The sequence below is a fragment of the Psammomys obesus genome, unplaced genomic scaffold (genome assembly GCF_907164565.1).
Source record: "Psammomys obesus unplaced genomic scaffold, mPsaObe1.curated_primary_1811, whole genome shotgun sequence".
NCBI lineage: Eukaryota > Metazoa > Chordata > Mammalia > Rodentia > Muridae > Psammomys > Psammomys obesus.
This window is the reverse complement of record NW_026587216.1, coordinates 51,606,074-51,633,959: the sequence shown is the minus strand read 5'-3', so window position 1 is coordinate 51,633,959 and position 27,886 is coordinate 51,606,074. Positions and strand designations below refer to the sequence as shown.

The 27,886-nt window shown below is 37.8% G+C and overlaps 1 pseudogene; it reads right to left on the bottom strand.

The window, feature by feature from the left end:
- Positions 1 to 17,373: 17,373 nt before the first annotated feature.
- LOC129673439 (transcription initiation factor TFIID subunit 9-like) lies at positions 17,374 to 26,647 on the bottom strand (annotated as a pseudogene).
- Between the last annotated feature and the right edge of the window lie 1,239 nt (positions 26,648 to 27,886).

Here is a 27,886-nt window from a genome sequence, read left to right as displayed (position 1 = left end):
AGAACTTGAAAGAACAATTCTCAATTTCATATGGAAAAACAAACAACCCCCCCTCCCAGAATTGCTGATATATTCCAGCACACAGATTGTCTGGGGGTATCTCCATCCCCGATCTCAAGCTGTACTACAGAGCAATAGTAATAAAAACCGCATGGTACTGGCATAGAAACAGAATGGTGGATCAATGGAATTGAATAGAAGACCCAGAAATAAATCCACACACCTACAGATACTTGATTTTTGATGAAGAAGCCAAAACCCATACAATGGAAAAAAGACAGCATATTCAACAAATGGTGCTGGTCTAATTGGATATTTACATGTAGAAAAATGCAAATAGATCCATATTTATCACTCTGCATAAAACCCTATATCTGACAGAGGGCTAATATCTGGAACATATAAAGAACTCAAGAAGTTAAAAAGCAACAAATCAAGTAATACAATTAAAAAGTGAGGTACAGAGCTAAACAGAGAATGCTCTATAGAGGCATATTGAATGGCAGAGAAACACTTAAAGAAATTTTCAGTGTTCTTAGTCATCAGGGAAATGCAGATCAAAATGACCCTGAGATCTCACCTTATACCCATCAGAATGTCTAAGATAAAAAACTACAACACATGCTGAAGAGGATGTGGAGAAAGGGGAACCCTCCTTCATTGCTGGTGGGAATGTAAACTTGTACAACCTCTTTAGAAATCAATTTGGTCTTTTCTCAGACAATTGGGAATAATGCTACCTCAAGATCCAGCTATACCACTCCTAGGCCTATATCCAAAATATGTTCAAGTATACAAGGACATTTGCTCAACTATGTTTGTAGCAACTTTATTTGTAATAGCCAGAACCTGGACCCAGAACCCAGATCTCCTTCATGGAGAAATGGATACAGAAATTGTGGTACATTTACACAATGGAATACTACTCAGCAATTAAAAACAAGGAAATCATGAATTTTGCAGGCAAATGGTGGGAACTAGAAAGTATCATTCTGAGTGAAGTATCCCAGAAGCAGAAAGACACACATGGTATATACTCACTTATAAGTGGATATTAGACACATAATATAGGATATACTAAAATCTATAGTCCTAAAGAAGCTAAAAAACAAGGAGAACCCTGGGTAAGATGATCAATCCTCATTCAGAAAGGCAAATAGGATGGACATCAGAAGAGGGAAGAAACAGTCAACAGGACAGGAACCCACCACAGAGGGACTCTGAAACACTCCAGTGATCGAGATATCAAAGCAGAGGCTGAGACTCATAGTCAAACTTTGGGAAGAGTGCAGGGAATCTTATGAAAGAAGGGGGAGATGAAAAACCTGGAGGGGACAGGAGCTCCACAAGGAGAGCAATAGAACCAAAAAAAATCTGGGCACAGGAGTCTTCTCTGGGACTGATTCTCCAACCAAGGACCGTGCATGGAGATAACCCAGTACCCCTGCACAGATGTAGCCCATAACAGCTCAGTGTCCAAGTGGGTTCCCTATTAAGGATAACAGGGGCTGTCTTTGACATGAACTCAGTGGCAGGCTCTTTGATCACCTACCCCTGAGAGGGGAGCAGTCTTGCCATGCCACAGAGGAAGACAATTCAGCCAGTCCTGATGAGACCTGATAGGCTAGGGTCAAAGGGAAGGGGAGGACCTCTCCTATCAGTGGACTGGGGGAGGGGCATGAAAGGAGAAGAGACATTTAGGGTAGGATTGGGACTGGACAAGGGAGGGGGCTACAGCAGGGTACAAAGTAAATAAATTGTAAGAAAATTAACTTAAAAATTCAAAATGAAAGTACTAGATTAAGGTTCTGCTAACATTATAGGGCATAAGGTCCAATCAGCCCCCATCCTATTGTGTTATTGTGTATTTTCTATTGCTTAATTATCAATGCACTTCTTCAGAAGGCACCTGAAATAGGTGTTCTCATATCTTCATGATGAGAATGTGAAGTCTGTATGACATTGTAAGACCTGGGGTCTCACAGCTCAGGAGTTCAAGTTCGTGCACTTCCCAGAAACTCCGCCAGACCACGACTCATTGCAAAAGCAAGAGGTTTATTAACCATTGTGCAATGGGGTCACCCCTGCTGGTCAGCAAAGAGTGGCACCTGGAGACAAAGGCCTTAGGTTTTTTAAAGAAAAATTGCGGGAAATTTGAAGTTGCAGTTTGGGCAATTTATGATTGGATGAGGAAGCTATAAAGTAAGATAATTGGTTAGTCTTAGGTGCTCAAGCTTGGCCAGTCCTGCCAAGTGTGGATGCAGCTGCAATTTAAGGTGGGGGTGGTTAGCTTATCCTTGAAGATTAGGGCTGCGGGCTCTTGGTTGGAGATCAGGAGCTACTCAGAAGAAGAATTGGGGCCGTCTGGGTTGGTTGCTAAGAAACATTATCTCGAAGACAAGGGTCTGGTTGTTCTTTTTGCTGAGTGAAGTTCATTGCTTGCTTGCTTTTTTCTATTTGTCCTCACAGATAGGGTCACATTTTTCCATTCTCTGGAAAGGTACTAAGAGGCTTTAGCTTAACCTGAACCTAAAACTCAAAACTATAGGCTTTAGAAGACATACAGTTTACAAAGTTAGTCTAACCCTTTCAATATCATGTCTAGTAACTAATGGAGATCGGGATGAACCTGGGATTCCCTGATGACAGTGTGGCCTTTAGGGATTTGCTTACTTTACATTCAATATCTTGATCAACTGTTCTTTCTTTCAGGGTCTGTAATACTCTTCTAAAAATGTATAGACGTCTACATTCTTGCATATATGATGGATGAAACCAGAATATGAAAAATATGCTATCTAAATTTATTTTTATATGTAAAGCAATTGCAAAAATGTTTAGGTACTGAGACTCTGTTAATAACTTGATTTTAGTTTTATCGTAATTTAGCTTTGTTTGGCTCAGCTCAAAATAAAATTTTCTTTTTAATTTTATAATTAAAACATTCATTCTCCTCTCATATCCTGACCTCAGTTTCCCCTCCCTTAACTGCCTTTCCCCCAGATCAACTCTTTTCCAAAACAAACAAACAAACAAACAAACAAACTAAACAAACAAATTAAGCAACCAGCAGACCGACCAGGGAGATCCCCCTAACAAGGCCTAACAGGATAAAATAAGACTAGATACAGGCCATCATACCTAGTTTGGATGAGGCAATCCAGTAGGATGAAAAGGGTCCCAATTTTACAGGCAAAAGAGTCAAAGACACCCCTACTCCCATTGTTGGGAGTCCCATAGGAATATCATACTCCAGTGTTTGTCTCTTTGGCTTTTGTGATGCCCTGAGAGCCTTGTGTAGTTGAACATTCTGTGGGCCATGTTCTCATGGTAGCTTTTATCCCTCTGGATCCTACAATACATCCTTTCCTTTTCTTCGGGGTTCCTCTAGCTCCCCCTAGAGTTTGGTGTGAGTCTCTGAATCTGCTCCCATCAGTTGCTGGATTCCACCCCTCTGGTGCATTCATTTTGAGTCTCCACTGCCCTAGATTTCTGCATTGCCCTCCAAATGCCCCTAACCCAGTATTCTATTCCAGAACTCTCTTCCTCTGTCTCCTCCATTCCCACAGGATTCCTCCTGTTCCCATCCCTACCTGCTTCCAGTCCACCAGCAAAAATATATTTTACTTTTCCTTCCCAGGGATATCTTTGCATCAATTATTACAATGTCACTTACAAGAGAACATTAGCAGTTAAGTAAAAGATAATCATGCTACCATCTACAGACCCAGAGAGGCTAAGTAACAAAATGAAAATCTCTAAGCTCTTTCAAAAGATTTTACTTAGTAAGTAATTAATGATTGTTATCATTTTCACAAGTTTTTGCTTTGAAGAATTTCAAGCCTATACATGAATGTAATGTGCTTTACACCAAATACTTCTATATCCCAGAGTGACAGGTTGTTACCAGTACCAAATTTGTAAGGTGCCTCACTGTGTTTCATATGCAAAGGCATGTTTACCGCGATGTTAGAAAATCATGCAGATATCATGAGAAGTCACCTCTAAGCGCTAACCTGTAATCAAAGAGAGATTCAATTATACAGCAAGGACATTTGGTCAACTGTGTTCATAGCAGCTTTATTCATGACAGCCAGAATCTGGAAACAACCTAGATGTCCATCAATGGAGGAATAGATACAGAAATTGTGGTACATTTACACAATGGAATACTACTCTGCTATTAAAAACAAGGAAAGCATGAAATTTGCAGACAAATGGTGGGATCTAGAAAAGATCATCCTTAGTGAAGTATTTCAGAAGCAGAAAGACTCACATGGTATGTACTCACTTTTAAGTGGTTATAGACATATAATATAGGATAAACATACTAAAATATGTACACCTAAAGAAGCTAAACAACAAGGCGATCCTAGGGAAGATGCTTAATTCTCATTCAGGATAGACAATCAGGATAAACACCTGAAGCTGTAGAAGAGAAGGAACATGGTGGGAGCCTGTCACAGATACCGTAACCCTAATAATCAAATATTTGCCTTGAAATTAAGTGGTGTTTGGACAAATCAAAATTTCTAGATTCATCCGTTGAGCACCTTTAAAGTTGTTTTCCTATTTTATTTGTTTTTTGTTGGCTTACTTAAAAAAACTCTTATTTTATTTACGCTTCTTATATCTTTATATTTTTCTCCCTACTTCACCTCAATCCCTTCCAACACCCCAACAACAGGTAGGAGAGAGAAAGGGTTAGTGGAGAGGGGACACAGTTCTTCCTTAGCTGCTTTCTGCTGGTTAGGGTCTTGGGGTTTGGAACCAGTCCAATCCTTGTTTCAGGAGATCCCCAGCTCCTTGTTTCACAGCAGCAACCAGGAGCAGCAAGGGAGAAGCAGGAGCAGTCTTGTTCTTTCTCCACCTGCTCCTCTCTCTGGGCTCTGGCATTCATTCTCTCTCCAGAGTCCTCAGATTTAAACTATCTGCAGCTGGCAAAGAGCCCCTCTCAGAGCCCGCATGAGGCGAATAGCCTGCTTCTGTGGACCATCTGAATCAGTCCCACATCTCACACCTGGGACCACAACAAAAGCATGTTTATATCCACAAGAGGTTTTGTTTGTTTGTTTTCATTTATTTTTCTGTTTAAAACCAAAAATTCATTTGTAAATTTAAATTGATTTCCCTTTTAAGCTACACATGTAAATTTGATATATGAGCGGCATACTAAGGCAGTGATTACACATACAGGTATCTTCTTAGGCTTTAGTAATTGTGATAAAAGTTTCAAGTCATAGGCTCAGTGTATAAAATCTGTTGCAATGGATCCTTGATCTAAGTTTGGTCCCTAGAACTTATAGTAGGAGAAAGAACCAACTCAGGAAGTAGTTTTTCCAACCTCCAAATCTCACATCCACAGTCTGACAGTGATAATCCAGTGAAAAAGACCTTTACAAAAGTTCCAGATGGACCAGGAAGATCAGAGGGTAAGGGCACTTACTGCACAGGTGAGGTTGTGCACAGGTCCAGTTTGGCTCTCAGGACTCATGTTAAGATGGAAGGAGAGAAATGACTCAGAAAGTTGTCCTCTGCCCCCCCAACCCATGTTCTAACATGCTCTTCTCCCAGCAATGATAAATAAATGAACCTTAAAATGTCTCTCATCCTTTAGATGTGCAGTATGCGTTTCTCTGTCATCATCTGTAGCCGTGTTGCTCTATTCTCTCTGGCTTCATTTCTCATCTCTCCCTCCTCTTCCCCCAACCTCCAGGGATCACCGCTATCCTGACCTTGACTTGCCTGAGAGAGGTCATGTAGTAAGTCTGATGCCGCAGTTGTCTTCCTTCGCTTAACATGATCATGTCTTGTTCCATCTCATTCCCGCTGTTACTGGCTGAGTTGCTCTCTCGGATGTTTCTCTAGGGCACACTTACTGCCCATCCTTCTGATGGTAGACACACAGGTTGTACTTGGATTGTGGCTACTGAGCACAGTGCCTCGGTGTACATGGGAGTCCAGACCTGCCTTGGGGCGATGATTTTATTCTTTTGAATACACACCCGGAAGTGTGATTGTTGGGTCACATGGCTACTGGACATTTAGTTTTGTGGCACTTTCCTGCCATGTTACTGTTTTCTTAACGGCTGTGCCAGTTCATGTCTTCTTCAGCCGTATGCGGCGACTTCCCTTTCTTGCACATCACGAACACTTGCTAGCAGCCATTTTTATGGCACGTTGTGATAGCGGAATGTGGTTCTGATTTGAATTTCCCTGGTTAAAAGAGGCTTTTTAATCAAGAAGTTGATTTTCAACCCATGATTCAATTAAGGATCATGAAATATATTTAGTCATTTTGCCTTCTTCTTTTATTATGAAATATTTCCTCTTTGTGACTGATGGGGCTTGAAGCTTTTGAAAAGAATCAGATTTTCCCCCTGTGGCAATGAGGTATTTATGCATTTAAAAATCATAAATAGCATTTTCATCAAGAACATCAAGTGAGTGCTGTGTATCCGTCACGGTGTATCTCGAGGTAACTTGCCCCATTGTTGGTGACGCTTCTTAAAATAATTTCTTACGGTATCTCCGAGACCCTTCCAATTTCAGTGTGACCTTCTTTCTTATGATTACTAAGTAATGGGGGGATAATACTGTAAGATTTTATTTTCCACAAATTTTCACAAAATTGTACTTAATATGTTTACTATTAATTTTGGTCTTTTTAATGAAGATTATGTTAATGCTTCCAAATCTTTTCCTACATACTTTAATAATTTTATATCTACTAATATGCCTTCATTAAAGGAACAGTGTTTCTCTTCTATATTTAATGAAAACATCACTATATCACTATTTCATATATTTGATGAGTTATATCTATCTATCTTTATTTATTATTATTATTGATTTATTTAGAAATTATGCCAACTATGTTTGGCGGAAGCCTTTCAAGATGCTGCTTCTTTGTCTTTTGATATGCCCTTATCAGTATTTGAACTCTCTCCTGCCTTCTGGCTGTGCAAAATATTCCAACTTATGTTTCACTTTCCTTGCCCTGGACTTTGAACCAGTCATTCCTCCATGTAGCCTTTAATCTTTTTAGGGTTACCTAAAAATATGGGTTCATTGCATTTAATATTATTTTATGCATTTTTCATGAGATAGATCTAGAAAAAATGTTTTATGGGGATTTCTCACACTGATAGCTACTTCTCAGGGTTTATTATACACTTTTTTCCAGGGTAGTGTTTCAGTTTTACTTTTGTACAGGAAGAAATTTGACTCAACATCAATAAATTCATTGATTTGGTGTATTCCATTCTCACCCCACATTCTTGGAATGTTTGAACTACTATCTCTGTCATCAGCAAATGTGAGTCCTTTCTGGTTCTAAGACATGTTGTATCGAGGCTCTGTACTCATACAAATATTGCATTAAAATTACATCTTCCAAAAGGATAATCACTATATTTTAGTAAAAATTTCATATTTTATTCTTTTTGCTATTCATTAAGATTTTATTTTCTGAGGCATTCATTTTTGTACACAATGTATTTTGATCATATTCCACTCTTCCACAGTCTACTCCTCCTAGACGCCTCTCCTTCACAACTCTCCCAATCTCCTGTCCTTTTCTTACTTTTAAAAAATAAACTACTAAATCCATACTTTAATAAGATATTTTTCTTTTTGTTCAAGATCATATTGATCTCTTTGATAATATTTTAAATATATTTTTCACACCACTTGCTTCCCTTCAAATTCTTAAGTTTTGGGGCGGCCATCATAGCGATCTCTTCCCTTCATTGTGTGTGGTGATCACTGCATGTCAGGAGCCTTTTACTTTGTGTGTATTGATGCCTTTCAACTTTCATGTATCTCATTTTGGTTCCAGATCAGTCAGTGACTTGATTTGAACATGCATGCTGTCATCTGTTCAAGCAGTATCTTGATTTCCTTCGTATATTTTAGGTCTCCGATGTCTTCCTCTTACCTGACTGCATGGAGGAGTATTTCAGAAGCAGTGTTATAAGCAAACAGACTGCTTTCCTTGTTTCTGACCACAGAGGGAGACGAAATTTGTTCATCTCAGTCAGATACTGGCTTTAGGATGCACATGGACATTCTTCCTCTCTCACACACAAATGTGTGCACGCACATGCATTGTTTTAAAAACTTTTCACATACTATTCATTACAATTTATTCACTTTGTATCCTAGCTGTAGTTCCCTCCTTCATTCCCTCCCAATCCCTCCCTCCCTCCCACACTCCCTCCCTCCCTCATCTCTTTCCTTGCCCCTCCCCAAATCCACTGATAGGGGAGGTTCTCCTCCCCTTCCCTCTGATCCTAGCCTATCAGGTCTCATCAGGACTGGCTGCACTGTCTTCCTCTGTGGCCTGGCAAGGCTGTGCCCCCCATTAGGGGGAGGTGATCAAAGAGCCAGCCACTGAGTTCATGTCAGAGACAGCTCCTGCTCCACGTTGTTTGATGTATGTTCGGTTTTCATGAATAATCTGTGGGTCTTAAAATTACAGAAACTACTGTTTTTCGTGTGACACTGGACATATTGTCTGTCTTCTCTCCTACCCCATCATTCATGATCACCTAAGATTTTAAATCATCATTTATTTCTTTCTCCAATTGTTTAAATACAAGGTGAAGATTAAAGATCTCTTTTGAATAAGGCATTTTGATTTCAGCTAGTGTTGTGTCTAGTTCTGAAGTGGCAGAGTATGTTATTTGTTGCATAGAAATGGGCACTTTATTTTATCAGTGTGAATGTTGGTCTTTAACATTGTAAAGATGCCATTCAAAAATCTCATTTGATTCTTTCTGGTCTGCAATGTGTTTTCTCTGTTAGCATTTCTGTTGGTTTCTGTTTTGGGATTTGCTGCTATGTTATTTTGCACCCCTGAATCATCTTATTTTAAGGTTTACATCACAGACATTAACTGTACATTTTATTTGTGAGTCTACAGGAAATCCAATTAATAAAATGAAAAGGCAATTACTGGATGATATAAATGATATCACCCGATCCCAGTGACATATTTTTATTTTAAAGGTGGTTAAAAAATGTGTATTTTATATTATTTTATTTCAGATGTATATTATACATATTTAGACACTTTTCATTTGTGTCCAGTTTTACCTGGAATATTGTTTACTTCTTTCTTTTAAATTCAGTTATTCATAAGCCTATGTAATTTTTTGTCTTTTATCATTATTGTAGAATGTATTCTTTAGAATGCATGCTACTTATTTTTCCTGTACATTTTTCTTTGGGATTTGATTTACTTTGATATTTGTCTTAGACCTATAATTTAATGTATTGCTCATTAGTTATTCTGTGATATTTTACAAACATTTCCATAGTGGATGGAGTTTCTACACATATTATCTCTGAAACTTTTTCCCATTTGAAAGCATTTTCTGTGATTTTTAGTTGAATGATATAACAGTTGTCTTCTGAAGGTTTTGAAAATATTACTCTACTTTTGTCTTTTTAAAATTTTTCTGTGAGTATTTTTTTTCCAGTTTTTAAATTCATCCCTTCATACATTTCTGTCTCTTTTTAAAAATCTGGACACAATAGACTCTTATGATCTAAGAGTTCTGTTCTATATTTAATCAAGCCATTCTGGACATCTTCTAAGGGCACCTTGAGCCCTTTCAAAGAAATATTGTCCCTGTCTCCTTATTTATGCCTGAACCTTTTTTCCTGAACTCCAATTACATGTATAGGGCAGTCTCACTCTTTTAGGCCACTTACTTTCTTCCTTATTCATTTAAAATTTTAATCTTGTTTTTACAGTGGATCTTTATTGTGTTTTCTATTTTTAGTGGCATGCATGGTGTGTGTTGCAAAGCATGGATACCAGATAGCCAGAATTTTTTATTATAATGGAATTTAAAATAATAACTTAAAATTTAAAAATTTAAATTTTATTTTGATTCCTGGTCTTTTGGAGTATGTTTTTAAACAGTTTTTGGGAGTGGTGTTACTTTCTCCTAATCTTGTAGTAGTTTGGCATGCTTTGCTTCATAAAACATAATTTAGTAGAAGTCTTAATTATTGTAATTTCATTTTAAACTAAAATATTCTGCTATATTTTAGCTTCTCCTGGACTTAATAGTTTAAAACATTTGACAGTCTGATTTCTTTTTTTAAAAACTTGTGTCTTACTTTATTTGCATAAAGGCTTTCACAAAATTTTAAACATTGTTTACATCAAATGTTATGGTCAGGATGTGTGTTTGTCTCATGTTCACCCAAACTAGGATACTACAAGGAGTAGGAAGGCATCACCTGTTTTTGTGGGGAACTGTCACGGGACTGGAAGTGAAGAAGAGGCTTGTTTCCTCCTCTCATGCCCTTTTTGTGTCACTGAGTCAGAGACACCTTGGAGGGAAGCCTGACCTAACTATTCTTCCACAGCTTGGATCAGCCTGATAGCAAAAGCTCTGTCAGCTTTAGTGGTGGTTTGGGTTTTGTTTATTTTTCTACACTCTCCTGTATGTTTTAATCATATCAGAAGTGGGGTTGCTTTAGGGAGTCTTGACAAACAAACAAACAAACAAACAAAAAACAGTTTAGAACATGATCTGTTTATATTTTAATCACAACCAATTTGTTATTTAGATGGTGCTTAATATATATATATATATATATATATATATATATATATATATATATGTTTAAGACTAATATAAATTATTAGACTAATATAAATTTTTATTTTTTTTTTAAATCATGTGTCCTTGTCACAGCCTGGAGCTCTTACTCATTGACCTTTGAAAAAGTATTTATTTTGGATTGGAAGATGTGATAATCTTTCCTGAATCAAGCAATCAATGGATAATCTGTTTTAGAGTGAAAAAAGAAATGTTTGGAATACAGTCAGAACAGGAAGAAAATCATAATTGTAAAGTTTTAAATTTTTTGGTATTATATTCCAGTTTTGGATTCCATTAAGTGGCAGAGAATGTTACTTCCTGAAATGTAGCTTGGCTGTGTTATGCAGTGAATTTAAATACTGCAGCTGGACTTGTGTTTTCAAACTGTTATTCTCCCTAAAATGTAAAGCATGAAATTATCTTTTTCATTAAGAAAAAAAAAATAAAATCTAATTTATCTCCTAAAAAAATAAGATTTAATTTCAAGAGTTCTAAACAAAGAATCTTAATGAACAAAGTTTTATGAACACAGGTTACATGATATAAACAAGTAGAAGTTACCAACTGAAAATGTCCATGATCTCTGATGTCCATGAATTCTCTGAAGTGCCACACTCAGAGCTGTCAAGTGCCTGCTTGTCTTTAAAGTGAGGCTATAGCCTACACAGTACCAATACAGTAAAATGTATCAGGCTGCGATTATCTATGTTAGAAAGTGAAATGGGTTATTTCCTTATACTGTATTACAGTTCCTTTGGTTTCTTGTAAATGAGACCAAATTTTCCATCTGCCTTCATCCTCTGTTAATGAATTAAGCAAAAACCACCACACTCTCTTCCTTTGAATTTCTGCTACTATAACCCTTGATTAAATGTCAGCTTTTTGTTCCCATTGTTTTACTTTCCCCCTATTTACATTTTTGACAGCCTTCTCTCTCAACTGAATACTGTTATCACTTCTTTATTTTAATCCTCTCCCAAGCTGCCTATATTATCACCCCTGTGTTTCAGAACTCAGAATCGTACCCTTTAATCCACTAATTGGCTTTTTACCCTGGCTTGCCTTGCTGCTGCTTTGTATGTCTGACCCTTCTTTCTTCTGCACAACCTGCCCAGTAGGCCTGACGTCCTGCTAGATCCCCTCGCCCTGCGTCCTCCCTCACCCAGAGGACTTTATTATTTTCTGCTATAATCTCCCCAAAGTTTCTGTGAATGCAACATGCACTAAGATCATTTTCTAGGGTAAACAGCAGAGCTTTGCACATTCAAACATATTTTAAAAAATATTTGTGAAGTAATTTTTAAAAAATTATATATATGTTGGATTTAACAGCTGAGAAAATATATGTCATTAAGACATTAATTTCCATTTTCCCTTTGGTGAAGAAAGAATATGCTTATTATTTGTTCCGTGGGTCATTTTCCATTTAAATATGAATATAATAAATTGTTATTATAGGAAATTCAGATTTATGCTATTATTTTGTGAAGTTGAACATATGGTAAAATAAAAATGTATGAAAATGAACCAAGACAACATTGTTACATACTTTATATAGACATGAGGGCTGGTGAGTTTAAATTGAAGTATTTGTAATACCATCTTCCTGTATTTGACATTGTAGGGGACAAATTATAGGTGAATATGTCAATATCTATGCTGGATGTTAAATGAAATAATATTTAAAAAATGGCAAATTAGCAATAGTTTGAAATTTTGTTTTTTATGGATTTTCAAAGTATTTTTTATTTTTCTTATTTTATTTTATTTTTTTTTTTTTGTCACATGCACGCACAGTCTGTTAAAAACTAACCAACAATTTAGACCAGCTAACTTTATTACCTAAAACTTGGTAAGAACTTGCAGCTAAGTAACTCACCAGGAAAAGTCTTACTAGGGATTTAAGATCAAGTCAACCGGGAAATACATATCCACAGACAGGCCCTGGAGTAAAGCAGAAGGCATCAGAGGAAAGTTGCTGGGTGTCAAACAGGAGCAGATAAAATGAGACCCACCAGAGATGCTTCAGGCACTTCCTACGAACTGGGAATCAGATACTGCCCTCTCCGTCATAGTAAAGCCAAAATAGTAATGACTTACAGAGAGGAACACATAAAGAATTTTGTGGAAACAAATAAAGGCTTAAGCCAGGTGTGCAGGAACACACCTGTAACCCAGCATTCCGGGAGGCAGAGGCAGGCAGATCCTTGTGAGTCTGAGGCCAGCCTGGGCTACAAAGTGAGTGCAGGACAGCCAAGACCACACAGAAAAATTCTGTCTCGAAGAACCAAGTACGTAAATAAGTAAATAAATAAAAATAAAAGGCTTACATTATAATTTTAGCAACCTGTTTTTATAATTTACCGATAGAGTTAAGAAAAAAAAATACAGAAACAGAGAAAAATCTACAGAATAGCACCAGTAGAAACTGCTTTTCCGCAAATATTAACTATTTAAGACTTGAAAAATGGTGGATAAGTCACTGCTACCTACACATAAAAATCACGTGTAATTTTTTTATAAGTTTCACCAGTAAAAAAAAAAAAAAATCTCTTCAGTAAATTTTTTTTGGGCTGAATTCTAAATCTTGTCATTGAGGTTGCTCCTCGACTGTGTTTTCAGATCCTCTTCCTGCCATTTGGAACTGATCTGCACATTTTGATTAGGATGCTGTAAGGCCAGTGAAGCCTGGGCCACAGGGGGATCTAGCAAGGTGGTGTGCGTGAGCCTTGTGCACGCACACAGAGATGGCCGGCCGCAGAGTGAGCAGGGTGGGCTCGGAAACGGCTGGATTTCGGAAGGGTGTGTGCCTGGTGTCTCACGGTGTAGCCATCCCTGAAGGTTGCTGCTTCACACTAGAAGTGTGACATATCTAAGTCAACTGTGCAGTACCCTGTGCTTTGGAGGTGTAGCTTAAAGCAAATCTTTTAAATCATTTTGTGTTGATTTTATCTTGAAAGAATATTTGAGATGTATGAGTTAAATGAAATGTAATTAAAATTACCTCATTTCTCTTGTCCTTGTTTGCATGTGGTTGCTGGAGAATTTATGACGAGTTGTCTGCTCTTATTATCTATAGCTAACAGAGAGGGCAATTTTGATGCATGTCAGATTTCTATGAAAGATTTTAAGATTATACGCTCTGGTTGTTTAATATAGTGCCAACATTACTTTAATTTTTGTGTGTTTTCGACTATATTCTGATGCATACTCAGAACCAGGTGTCTTTATGTTTTCTTTCTAGGAAATATTTTCTTAATTTTTAATTCCATGATTTTTCAGGATTCTGTAATCTTTTCATAATATGTGGCGGTCTGAGAGTGGATTAGCATCATCAGCGCCCCAGTGTCTATCCCAAAGCAGTCCTCCTTTTGTGTTCTTCCTACACCACTCTGCCTCAGGGCTCTGTGGAGTTGGGAAGAGTGAGAGATATCAGCTGTCTCTGAGGGGACTCCTAAGCATAACAGTAGGAAGGATGTGGAGAAGTGGAAGGAAAGAGGTGATGTGTGGGGTACTGAAATGGATTTCCAGATGTGGCAGGGTGCCACTGGGGCAGTGCGGTGAGCTTCTGACACATGCACTGGAGAGAGTGAGGTCACAACTGTCCTCAAGCCAGTGAAGGCCTGCCATCACCTTACTCCCCCAGAAGCATTCCTGCACACAGGTTTTTCAAGGAAAAGCCCTTTTTTTTTTGCACATTGGTTCTTGTCTTCAGCGTTATTCTGTGTGTTACTTTCTAGAAAGTCTGGATGTGCCCTTTGATCTCCTTTTCTTTTTTTTTATTATTGTTTATTATTATTAGTTACATTTTATTAACTCTGTATCCCAGCCGTGTCCCGCTCCCTCATTCCCTCCCAATCCCACCACCCTCCCTCATCTCCTCCCTGCCCCTTTCCAAGTCCACTGATTGGGGAGGACCTCCTCCCCTTTCATCTGGCCCTGTTTTATCAGGTATCTTCAGGACTGGCTGCGAAGTCCTCCTCTGTGGCCTAATAGGACTGCTCCTCCTTTGAGGGGTGGGGATAACCTCCTTTTCTAAGAGTTGTTCACAGTTGGGACTTCAGTTTTCAAATCTGTAAGATCATTTTCATTGCAAGAGTATGCGTTATTTGCTGCTTTAAACACATTAAATCTTTTTATTTTGTAATTAAAGAAGTTAAAATAAAGCATGATGAATTGATTGATCAGCCTATGGTTACCTGTTTTATTTTCGTTTTTATGTTTTCTCCTATTCCCAATAAGCTTCTTGGGTTTTATTTTTTTTCTTTGTTTATTTTTATTTTATTTTATTTTATTTTATTTTTGTATTTTGCTTTCTTGTAGAATTATAAAAAAAAAACAAAAAACTATCATAAATTTATTACTCACTGCCTTATAAATAAAATTCATGCATTTTATATTGTTATTTGAAAACAAAAAAACATCAATTATTTCTTCTATCAAAAATACAGTATTGCATTTTAAAAATATTTTTATCATGGATCTTTAAAAAAGGAATTAGTGTCATTCTCTGCTAAATTATTCTTTCCAGTTTTTATAAAAAGTAATTTTGGTCAACAGAGGGTTAAGAAACAGGAGCGTCTGTGATATAGCCATGACTCTTTTGGTGATTTTTAATCTTCACATTTCTTTTACAAGTAGGTACTTTTCTTCTATGTGATATGCAAATCTCTCCGCTCCTACCAGCAACTGGATAGGGATATGTGTTTCATCTTAAAACAAAGGCCAAGAAAAAATAATAATATGATAAAGTTATTCAAAGGCTTTCAGAAACAGGTGTTCTAAGTCTAGGCTAATTGGATTTCAGTTAATTATTCCTTTTACTTTAGGGAATATAAGTAAGAAATGTAAAAAAAAAAAAAAAGTGCCTGAAAACTTCACTGACATGCTAATCACTCTGGCCATGTTTAACCTAGGCAAGAAGACAAAGGACCAACTGAATGTGACTGAGGTCTTCATTAAGTTTTTCATCGCTACCTTTTCAGATACAAATTACAGCCTTTCTCATACACTCTGCGTTACATAATGTTATGGCATATTCTAGTTTTTCTCATATACATAATTTTAATTTCATTTCCAATTCACATAAAATAAGTTTATAAGTTAATGATTGGATCTCTCATTCACATCAGGGACACCAAATAAATTTTTCTTAGATAGGTCAAGTTCTATAAGCTATTTGATTTTTAGATAGTCATTTCTAGTTTCCTTTCTATTTTCAGAAAAGAGTTTTTAAACTATATTTTACTATTATCAGCACTCCTCAAAAGTTAGACCCAAGTGTGTTAATGGAACAGAAATCTTGTTTGTAAAATGGTATAAGAATGTAGAACATAGCACTCCATAAGCACTGATTTAGTTGGTGGTGGTGCTCACAGAGCAAAGCCTGGCATAGTAGTCACACAATATTTTCCAGGTAAATGAGTCAACAAGTAAGACATTTTGAAGGAAGCTAGCAATGATGACTAGACGCAGGATGCCGTGTCTTCTGGATGGGGATAACTGGAAGGCTAGACTAATGGAATGATTCTTCTATGCATGTTGAATTCTTTGTTTTGATTTCTAAAGCAAATTTAGTAGTACGGCTTCATGGTAAAGCAATCACATACTGACTTGACTGGCAGAGATGCAGAATTCAGTAGCAAAGTAAAACAACCATGTGCTTATCTGATATGCTAAGTACTTAATAACTGTTATAATATGATTTATGTTATATATATGTTATATCTATTAATGAATATGTATGTTAATAAATGTTATATATTATGTATATATAATTTATCACTCTGCTCAATGAAAGTGAGACCTATTTTTCAGGTATCTTTTCACTATGTGAGTGCACTGTTTACTAGCTAGTTAATCTTCGCACTTTTTAAGGGCCTTTTTGCTACAGCATTCAGTTTGTTCTGCTTTCTTTCTTTTTTTCATATAATTTTTTTAAAGACAGCATGTTCTGTTATGTAGAGATATTACATAGCTATGGTTCAGGACTCACTATGTACAAGAGGCTGGACTCCAACTTAGAGGGATTTTCTCTTGTTTTAACTTTTATTAATTACACTTTATTCATTTTGTATCCCCCCATAAGCCCCTCCTTCCTCCCCTCCTGGTCCCACCCTCCCCCCCTTCTGCATGCATGCCCCTCCCCAAGTCCACTGATAGGGGAGGTCCTCCTCTCCTTCTTTCTGATCTTAGTCTATCAGTTCTCATCAGAAGTGGCTGCATTGTCAGGGTTCTAGGTTATCTCCACAGATAATCCTTGGTTGGAGTATGAGTCTCTGGGAAGTTCCCTGTGTTCAAATTTTCTTGTTCTGTTGCTCTCCTTGTGGAGTTCCTGTCCTCTCCAGCTCTTACTATTTGCCTCCCAATTGCTAGGACTTCAGGTATACACAATCAAATACCAGCTTTTTATTTTGATTATAGTTGGACTAGTGTAGATTATTCATGTCAGACTTTGTTATAACCATAATATTTATTTTATTTTTATATTTAGTTTTTGTGACCATGATTAATAATTTTCACAAATTCTTTTTTCTCAAATTGGTAAAAGACAAATTTTTATGCATAAAGTTTGATGAAAAAACATTATTAGGTCTATTAAAACTGGACATTTCAATCAAAAGCATACTAAGTATACTTATTAAATATAATTTTCTAACATATACCTTTAAAACATCTAACATGCTTGTTCAGTTTCAGTACAATGGACTCAAGATTAAGCATACACATTACATGCATCAAGGCTGGATTACGAGTTATCATCATCTTCACATTTTCTTTCCAGCGTATTTGCTGACTAATTGCCTGTATTTTGTGATACCATATTAGTAGTAATAATGTTTTTGGACCCAATTAATGATGGATTGAGAAGAACATTCTGCGCTCCGCCCAAAGTTGGGGACATGGAGGGGACAGGAGCCCCACAAGGAGACCAACAAAGCTAAAAGATCTGAGCCCAGACGGTCCTGCAGAGACTGATGCACCAATGGAGGACCATGCGTGGAGAGGACCTAGACCCCTGCTCAGGTGTGGCCAATTGGCAGCTCAGTCTCCATGTGGATCTCTTGAGTGAGGGGATCAGGGGCTGCCTCTCTCATGAACTCAGCTGACTACTCTCTGACCACTCGCCCCTGATGATGCAGCCTTGCCAGGCCACAGAGGAAGAGGATCCAGGCAGCCCTGATGAGCCCTAACAAGCTATGGGCAGGTGGCAATAGTGGAGAACTCCCACTTTCAGTGGACTAGGGGGAGGGGATGAGCGTGGGGAGAGAAGAGGAATGAGGGGTGGGACTCGGGGAGCTGGGGGAGCAAGGATTCAATTGAGATATATAATGAATAAATTGTGAAGAAAAAGTAGAAATTAAAATTAAAAAAGAAGACATTGTGAAGTGCTGGTTTTGCAGGAATTGGAGCTTTTACGGCGGGAGACTGAGAAGCAGCCATCTGCACTGTAAAGGTTGGCCCTGTGAGGAACTTCGGAGTGCCTACTTCAGTTGAGACAGACATGGTTTGTGCAGTTGGTGCGCCGAATATGGGAGTCCTGGGTCTGCTGGAAATGGAGCCAACAGTTAGCTGTGGAACTGTTGTTGTTCCTGCAGAAGTCGGTGCCCCCCTTTTTAATTTTTGGAAAATGTTTATCTATTTTATACAATATATTTTAATCATATTTCCCCACCTCCAATTCCTCCCTACCTCCCCACCCATATAACTTCATATCCTCTCAAACCCCCAAAAGAAAATCAAAACAAACAGAATAAGACAAAAATGCTAAAAACCAAAATGAAACAGAAACACACCGTTTCACAGAAAAATCACAAACAAAACACAGGCACATTTTGTATCAGCCAAGCGGCCCTGGACCTGGAGACTGCCAGCCTCGGAGTGCAGTTGATAAACCCAGTGACGCTCCACTGCAGAAAATGGACTTTTCTTGGCTAGCAGGGGTCAGTTTAAAATATTTTAGTTTAGCAGTGGGGCCCCAGTTCCACCTCCCCCTGTCAGAACCCATCTGGCTTGAATCTGTGCTCAGAAAGGTGTGTGGAAGAGGAGACAGCAAGAACGTAGGAGCCAGAGGGGGTAGGTAATTCCAGGGAGGCAGTGTCCTCAAGACTCAACAACAGTGGTGCACGAAGGAACTCGTAGGCGCCGTTCTTTTTGGTAGAGATGTAAGCCTACCGTTTGGAGCAGTTAGACAATATCTATCAGATGGCATTAGGACCTGAAGACTGCTTGATCAACAGCCCTGGGGTTTGTTTTCTTTGTTTTGCAATCTCTAAAAAGTCTCTTGGGGTAGGAGAAGTGGAAGAGTGGCCAGCGCGGCACTGCACTGCCGATTGGGTATCATCTGCATGAACGGTGCTTTCTTAGCACGGCTCCAATATATTTTCACATCATCGAGACTGTGGCCACATATCGGAACACAACCTCCGACCCCTCATTTATGAATCTCGGCTCTTTTCCGTACTGCCCATATCCTTCAGGATTCTTGCCGTCGTCTGTGCTCGTGGGAGACGCCGTGATACACGGCGATCAGACTTCTCGAGCAAAATCACCCACCTTCGTGCGCTTCATTCCTGACTGTGGTCAAGCTGGTTGCCTAGTGTGGTTTCCCAACCCTGGTGTGCCGGTGAGCAGGATGTCCGGAGGCTTCACAGTCCCCGTTCACAGGCAGCCAGCGCCTTGGCTCACAGGCCCAACCAATTTTTACAAATTCTTAAACTCTGTGTCAACACTAGTAAATTCTTGTTAGGGGCAAAATTAGAATAGTGAACAAAAATTTATTTCTGTTCAAAATGTGTGAAAAGCTTCTCCCATATTTTGATTTTGTCTTTATTTTCAACAAAAGTTACTCATTAATATTGATACATATGAAAACAATTCAAATAAATAAGTGAAAGATATTTTCTTTAGGGATGTTGTCCCTTTTCAAAGGTATTCAATTCTTCCTTTTTATTTTATGTAATGATCTGATTACCATTGCATATCTTAAACAGTACTGATTTTAATTTACTGTTAAGTATTTTTGAAGAATTTATAAGTTGATCCTCCTCCTTTCTTACTCCTAACACTCAGTTCTTTAAGAGGACAGTCTTTAACTTGCTGTCTAGCTAAGCCTGACCTCACACTTCTGAACTTCTTGCCTCCACCTCTCAAGTGCTAAGATTACAGGCGTGTGCCGCCATGTCTTGTGAATGTAGCACAGAGTATTGAATTCCATTTTCTTGTGTGTAAACTGGGGAAGCACTTTATCAATTGAACAGCAGATCAGCACTTTAAATTTTAATAGTTACTAGTTTTACATTGAAAATGTTTGAAGTGTAAGAGAGGGGAGGTGGGAGAGGATTGGGAGGGAGGGGAAATGCGGTTGGGAAGTATTGTATGAAAAAGAATAAACAAATAAAAAGAGAACAAACAGGGTTCTAATGAATAATATTAAAAGTTAAGAAGATAAAACCGAAACTAACACATTGGAATTGATTTTGATCATACTCATTTCCTCTGTCAACTCCTCCCAGATCCATCTCCTTACCTACCAACCTGGCTTTGTGACTTTTTGTTTTTTAATTTTATTTTTTAATCTAACAAGTCCAATCTGTGCTGTGTGTGTCTGGAAAACACTGTCTTCTTGCAGTCACCTTCTATCTCTGCCTCTTACAATCATTTTACTACCTCTTCTACAGTAATGTCTGAGTCTCAGAGGAGGAGGTAAAATAGCTCCCATAGATAGCTGTGCATTCTGCAGTGTCTTATTCTTTAAATAATGATAGTAGCAAGACTTCCCTTAAGGCCTATGACCTGTCTAGCCACAGGTTCTTGTTCAGGTATCAGGTATGGATTTCATTGTGTGAAGTGGGTCTTGAATCTAGTCAGTTGGTCATTCTCTTGGCATTTCTATGACCGCTACATCAGTAGGCATGTCCTCTCTTGCTGGTAATTATTGCAGCTCAATTAGTTCACAGTTCTGTAAGACTGATGATTAATTTTTCCTCCTCTGCTAGTATGCATATCACCTTCTAGCACTATGAAAGCCAGCCAACAGATATGAAGCTTTTATGTCAGTATCCACTTGATTTTTATACGTTCTATGACTCAACTCTGTAGTGTGTACAGCATTAGGATCTTACCATCAAGTTCTAGCGGGTAACCAAAAGAAACGCCTGAAATGTTCAGGAGTCTATGGGATCTCATAGCCTAATAACTCTAAGACGTAACCTATTTGTAGTCTTTTATTTGTTAGCCTGTGGTATCTAATAGGGACATTTCTGCTATGTTATAGATTAATTCCGCTTAAACTCTTTGTAAATGAGTATGCATTTAGGAAACTTCATGATAGTAGGTTCCATATGACTCTTTCTAAAGGCCTTTTTCTGTTATTTATATTACTATCTTCTCTGCTCTTCTTTCTCAAACCCATTTCACTTAACCTTTCCTGTACAATTATTTTTCTTTATTCCATTACTGCATCATTCAAAATGATCTTGGTAGATTTCCTCTGGAGTCAGATTCAATGTCCAGTTCTACGTGAACAGCTTGGTTCAGACCAACCCCCCCCCCCCCATGGCTTAATTTTAATGTGTTCATTGTTTAAAAGAAATCATATCCAAAATGATGTTTTTGATATATAATCAAATCACAGTCCATTCTACTTTTAATGCCTTTATTTCTCCAGCTACATTTCATATATTATTATCCAATTACAATATATAATTCCACTATGAAATTAAACCCTGATGTAGCATACTCATAATACATTTTTGGGTTTAGCAAACCTTTCTATAAGTGAACATTGTATACCCTTTCAGCCTTGTGGGTCGCATAATCTCCATTCATCTTACTGTTGTACACAAAACAGCCAGAAACATATGTAAAGAGAGCTGTATGGCTCTATTCCAATAAATACTATTATTTTTACACCAAGAATTATCAACCAGCTGTTTTGACTTGATGTCCAGTGCACACCTCCCCTGGATGCCTTAGGTCTTACATGAACTCTGGAATCACACCAGGCCGTATAAGTAGAAGAATGCACTCTCCTGTTACCTATGTGATCTGAGGTAGTCATGTAAGTTTTTTACCCCCAAACATAAAACAAAATAAATTTTAGTTAAACTAATATTTTGTTTCAACTTATCTAGTTAAAGTTTACCGTTACGTTTCTTAGTTCAGAAATAAAAAAAGTGTTGATTCATATATTACATGATTAATAATTAATGTTTTAATGGGTCTCTTACTGTGTTTGGAAGTTTACTGTCAACTTTCTTTGGTTAGCTGAAATATGATTTAAAGCAAGATGTTCCTAAGGACTGTAAAATGCTTGCCTCTAAATATAGAAAAACAAATTTCAAAGGAAGCAACTACAGTATTTACAATGGTAATTACAGCTGAACTCTGGTTCATCAATGTAACTTATTTTGAATGAGTAAACCTAAATGATTTTAGAACTGCTATTTAATATATATGTAATCAAATGTAGTATTTTTGATACATTTTAGAACAAAGTAACATAAATATCTCAAATCCATGTTTAAATTTGGAATAATTTCTTGATCGATCATTTCTTGAAGTGTGAAATAATTTTCTCACTTATTTTCCCCACATTTACTTAAATTTTTCATGATCTTGCAATAGTCGTTTATGCAGTTCTTATGCCCTCTTATATTATTCACCCCCTCCCTTTTCTCTCCCTTCGCCTCCTTTCTCTTCTTCTCTTCTTTCCTTTGTTCGTTTGTTCCTTCCTCCCTTCTTCCTTTCTTCCATCAATCATTCCTTTCTTTCTTCTTTCCCTTCCCACTTGTTTCTCCTTTATTTACTCCACCCAAGAAATGGTTTATTTCTTCTCAGGGTTTAGTGAAAATCACTTGGATAGCACTCTGGGTTGTTTCTACAGACCCCAGTAGTAAATACAGATGTGATAAATCTTGGCTCTAAATTTTTAAAAACGAGAGACTCTCACCTTCAATACGAAGTGGAGCTGCAGAGCTCAGTTACTGAGGACTATAAATGTCAGTAAGTGGTACCCGTATCCCCACAAAATATAGATCCATTCTTTGACCAAAGCTCTGCTCCAAGGATGTGGAAAAGCATGGCATGGTTGGGCTTCTGGGAGACACCAAAATATCTTTAGAATGTCAACTCAGGAGTAATAAAAAGTATTTGCAATGCTTGTTTTTCTAATGATGATTTATACTCTTCGGTGTATATCCTACCTTTCTGTCATTTGCTTCTCTACCCATTCTTTCCAATTAAGTGTTGTAATGGATTTTAAGATAACAAGATATTATAATGAGTTATAACTATAATTTTCTGTTGCTTGTGTGTTTAAAATGCCAATCTGGAAGCGGTGTCCCAAAACTTTTAGAGCAGAACTCAGCAGGCAGAAGCAGGTGGGTCTTTGAGAGTTTGAAGACAACGTGATTTACATTGAGAGTTCTAGGCCAGCCAGAACTGCATAGTAAGACTCAGACTCCAAGGAAACAACCAACCAACCTGCCCTCAAATGTCTAAATATACAAATGTAACTAAGGCTGGGTTTTACCTTGGAAAACTTTATATTCTAACAGGTGTCTCTGTATAGTTTTATGAAAATGCAAGAACTTCAAATATTTCCAAACCAACAATATCAGTATGAAATTACATATATTCTTAGATTTGTTTGTTTAACTTTCTAATTTTGTATTTGTGATAAAAATTGGGATGAGGATATACTCATTCCTGATGTGACTTCATGTGCTGGGGAAGGTTGATATGGGGGAGGGGCTCCCCTTTTCTGGGGGCAAAGGGAAAGGGGAAAGAGGAAGGAAGGGAAGGGGGGAACTGGAAGGACAAGAGGGAGGGGACACCCTTGGGATGTAAAGCAAATAAACTGAAGTTTAAACAAATTAATCTCAAATTGGCACAGAGATGTTTGTTAATGGGTTTTAGTCACCTTTTTTCTTTCAGAACGTTTAGCAAGTTTTGCATTTTGTTTTGTTATATTTATTGTGTTATTTTTGTCATTCCTAAATGTGTGGTTGGTAGTACCTTGTGGATCTTTTAATCACTGGTCTTTTGTGTTATGAAAGAGTCCATAGTTTTAGTTAAGGCAGACCTATAAGATGTGAAGTAGAATTCATTATTTTTGGTCCTTTGCATGACTGAGGCCATCAGAAAAAGAAACAAAAGAAAGAAAACTCTTGTATTTTGGGGAACTAAATAGCTTTAAATGGTATGTTAATTGTGTATTGTTTTCTAGAAAATTTTCCACTATCTTTGACCCTTTCTTTAAAGCAATAATATTTATTATTTCAATAAAAGAAAGTCATCACACAGGAGCAAGAATTCTTACTAAAATTGTATATTTCATATATTCTACTTGTGAAATATAGTGGGCAAAATATTTATGAGTACCATGAAATAGGAAGCTGGAACTGCCATCATTTGTAAATGAACATGTGACAGTTCATCAGTATTTAATGCTAACATTGCTAGATGTGAGCATGAAGAATTTAGCAGCTATCTGTCACAGCCCTGTGTGTTTCTTCCTCTGATACTGCAGGATGCTTCTGTAATGGCAACATGAGACATTTGGTGTCTCACTATCTAAGATATTAAATAAATGAACATGCTAATGTAGGATTCATTTTGTTATCTGCAGTCTCTCTACCGTGTGTGTGTTGCTGTTGTCATTGTTTTCCACACTCTGGGTAAAGCACTGTCCCACACCTTGGGGTGGTTTTATTCCTCACTCCCACGAGCCATGGCTGGACTCCGCCACAAGACGCAGGTGCCCCTTGTGCTGTCAGCAGGAATGATTAATGAGGGTTTGCCCTACTGAAAGCAGTCTTTGGAGTATTGTTCAGGGCATCTGTGGAACTGTCGGGGGAGACAGGCACACAAGTGAACAACCAATTATTTGGCCATCACTGAGGCAGCATGAAAAAGACATCAAATTGGACAGAGAAGCCATGCTTTTGTTTGGGGATCAAATATCATTTTTCAGGTGTTATTAGCAATATGAAACTTAGACCTTGCTTTCAAAGACTCTTGGTCAGGTTTAGACTTTTAACCAGAATAAGAAAATAGATTTTTTTCTTTAAAGCTAATTGAATTACTTGAAAGTGGTATAACAGGACTACAGTGTCAGAAAGTGGCCTCATAGGTGGCTGCCGGGATGTGATGAGGTAACGTTTTACCTCACTAACTTTGGAAACCACGGACTCTGTACACAGTAAGGAGGAACCTCCACACAGAGCTCTTCATTTCTGGCCAGACTGCACAGAGACAGGAGTTTGTAAGTGGTCAGAGGGCCAGAATCCTCGCTCTGGGATGCTGCAACAGAAAACACAACACCAAAAGCCAGGGAAGCCTCTCAGACTGTGACCTACCCTGGCATGCTTCTTGCTCTCCATTATGATGTGACAGTTAACTCTTAGGTGTAAAAAATGGTTTTCCAGACTGCTATGTGTTTTCACTAGGTTTGTAATTTGAGTGAAAAAAATAAAAAGACTAGTAGATCTTTGAGCATAATTCTAATGTGGATTATGGAGGCCTTTTGGAAAAAGCACTGTTTTAAATGTTGTGTCCATTCAGGCCTGCTGTCTTCAGTGTAAAAATCCAGAGCTAAGCCCTAAAAAACTGAAAGTTGCAAAGAGCAGACGGTGGCATATAAAAAGCAACGGTCAGTAACAGCTTTAAAAATAAATGCGTCCTATGTAACAATAGCAAAAAGGCAAACAAAACTTGCAAACCAAAGCAAACCCCTATTTAAATATTTTAAAAGGGTTATATTCTTTTGGATTGTATTCTCTTTTATAAAATTTAGCTCAGTCACACAGTAATTAGAAGTCACATAAAGATTAAAAACAGTGTCAAAGAGTTTATATAAGTGTAAAACAAATATCTGAAGAAAGATTGCTTTTACAAATGACTTAAAGAAGATGTGTGACTTGATTTTTCTTACTTTTCTCTGGTATCTGCAGTGCTTTTCTATATATATCAAAGTGTGTGCTTGGTCAATGTTAGACTTGCATAATTTTGTTCACTTCTCAAGCTAATATGAAGTTTTATTGTTAAACTATATATGACTAAGAATGCTTATTGCTCACATGATAAATTGGCCCATTTAGCTAGATGCATTACTATAGGAAAACAGAGAAAAGGTTATACCCAAATCATGAGAACATTTTAAGACTTTTTTGTTTGCTTGCTCTTTTTGAGACAGGGTTTTTCATGTTGGCTTGGATGTCCTGAATCTGATTTATAGACCAGACTGGCCTTGAATTCACAGAGATCCTCCTGCCTCTGGTTCTCTGAGTGCTGAGGTCACAGACATGTACCACCGAGCCCAGCCATTAAAGATTTTCATGACTGACATCTTTAACATTAAGTAGGCCGAATAGCAGAGTTCAGGTCTCAATGAGCAGTAACACCGCTTCTTTTCAATTTTATAGGAGCAGTAGTTTTAAAGTGGTTTGTGTTTACTGTTCATAGTAAAATTGTATCATTTGGAGAGTTTCAATAGTTATTATTATTTTATTATCCATTCAATAGCTTTTGTTCATAATATTATATATAATTATGGTAGCAGAGAGAACGAGAGAGAGAGAGTGCAAGCTCAGCAATTAAGAACAAGCAGCACTTTTGCAGAGGACTTGAGTTTCGTTAGCAGCATCCATCCCTAACTGTAACCCCAGCTCAGCAGAATCAATGCCTCTGGCTTTCGAGGGAACCCGTACTCATGAGCACATACCCACACACACAGACACACAATTAAAAAGTAAAATTTAAAAGAATAAGATAAACACATTAGCAGATTTCCAGTCCTTGTAGAATTCAAAGGCGTTGATTTTAAGCTATGTTTGTTGGGAATATTGGCATTTTTAACATGTTGTTTTGTAGTTTTTCCTCTGCCGATTCTCTGAAATTTGAACTTTAAAATTGCGATTGCTGTCAAAGCCGACTACCTGTCAGTATGCACAGAATCTCAGAGACCTTGTCTCACCTCCTATCTTTATTTTCTTCTGGAATTCTTTTCTGGATGCCATAATGTTACTTATTATTTAGTCATTGAAATAACTCTAAATGACTGTCCTAGGGAAATTCTTGGTGTGGTGTGGTGTGGTGTGGTGTGGTGTGGTGTGGTGTGGTGTGGTGTACGTGCGTGTGTATGCTAATGTCACTCCTATGGTTTGTGGTTGAATGACGGCACTGCTTAAGCACAGCAGACCATATACTTAGTCACATCTAGAGCTCAGGCTACCTGAAATATGTATGACCCTGTCTTGTAAACAACAACAAACAATGTTTTCTATGGATGTTTATAGCAAATATACAATAAGCAAAGCAGAGGCTCTTTCCTTTATACTCTCATGAACAATATCTTATCTTAGACTGAATCAATATGCCTTTTTTTCCCGTATCATGGAAACTACATGTTCCCAGTAGCTTTCAATTCAATGAGTTTGTCACTTATTCTTTTTCATTTTTGTTTGTTTGTTTGTTTCTGAGACAGGGTTTCTCTGTGTAGCCTTGGCTGTCCTGGACTCCCTTTGTAGACCAGGCTGGCCTGGAACTCACAGTGGTCTGCCTGCCTCTGCCTCTGTGAATCCTGGGATTCCAGGCGGGCTCCACAGAGGCCAGTCATCACTCATTCTTTGGAGGCGTGTCTCAACCCTTTTCAGGTATGTTCGTCACTCATTCTTTGGAGGCGTGTTTCAACCCTTTTCAGGTATGTTCGTCACTCATTCTTTGGAGGCGTGTTTCAACCCTTTTTCAGGTATGTTCACTGATGTTATAGCAAGATTTTTTGATTATTCTTTTTATTTTTTTTAAGGAAAGGTCATAAAATTTCTGTCATCGTTTGGCTCAAAGATTCAAGAATATAATTGAATATAGACTATCTTTCTGTATTAAGACACTTTAGATTTAATTGGAAACTTGGTGTCTACTGATGTTTGAGATGCTACAGATTCATATTGAGTTTTAAGTAGTGAGGCTGAGTGATGACTTCAACCAGCTTCCCAAACGAGGCCTTTATAAACCCACAGCACAGGTCTACCACGGGGAGAGACATCGATTAGAGTCTGCCTGGGCTATGGTGCATTCAGAACCCTCCCAGATGAGCTTCTGGCAGCCAGCCGTGGGGAACCATGCCTGAAGGACAAAAGTAGGGTGTGAGCAGCAGAAAAAGAGGGAGACGCTATGGATGGAAGCTGAGGCCAGAGTGAGAAAGACCTGACATGTATGTTATAGGAGGTCTAACATGTATGTTGTTATAGAAGTAA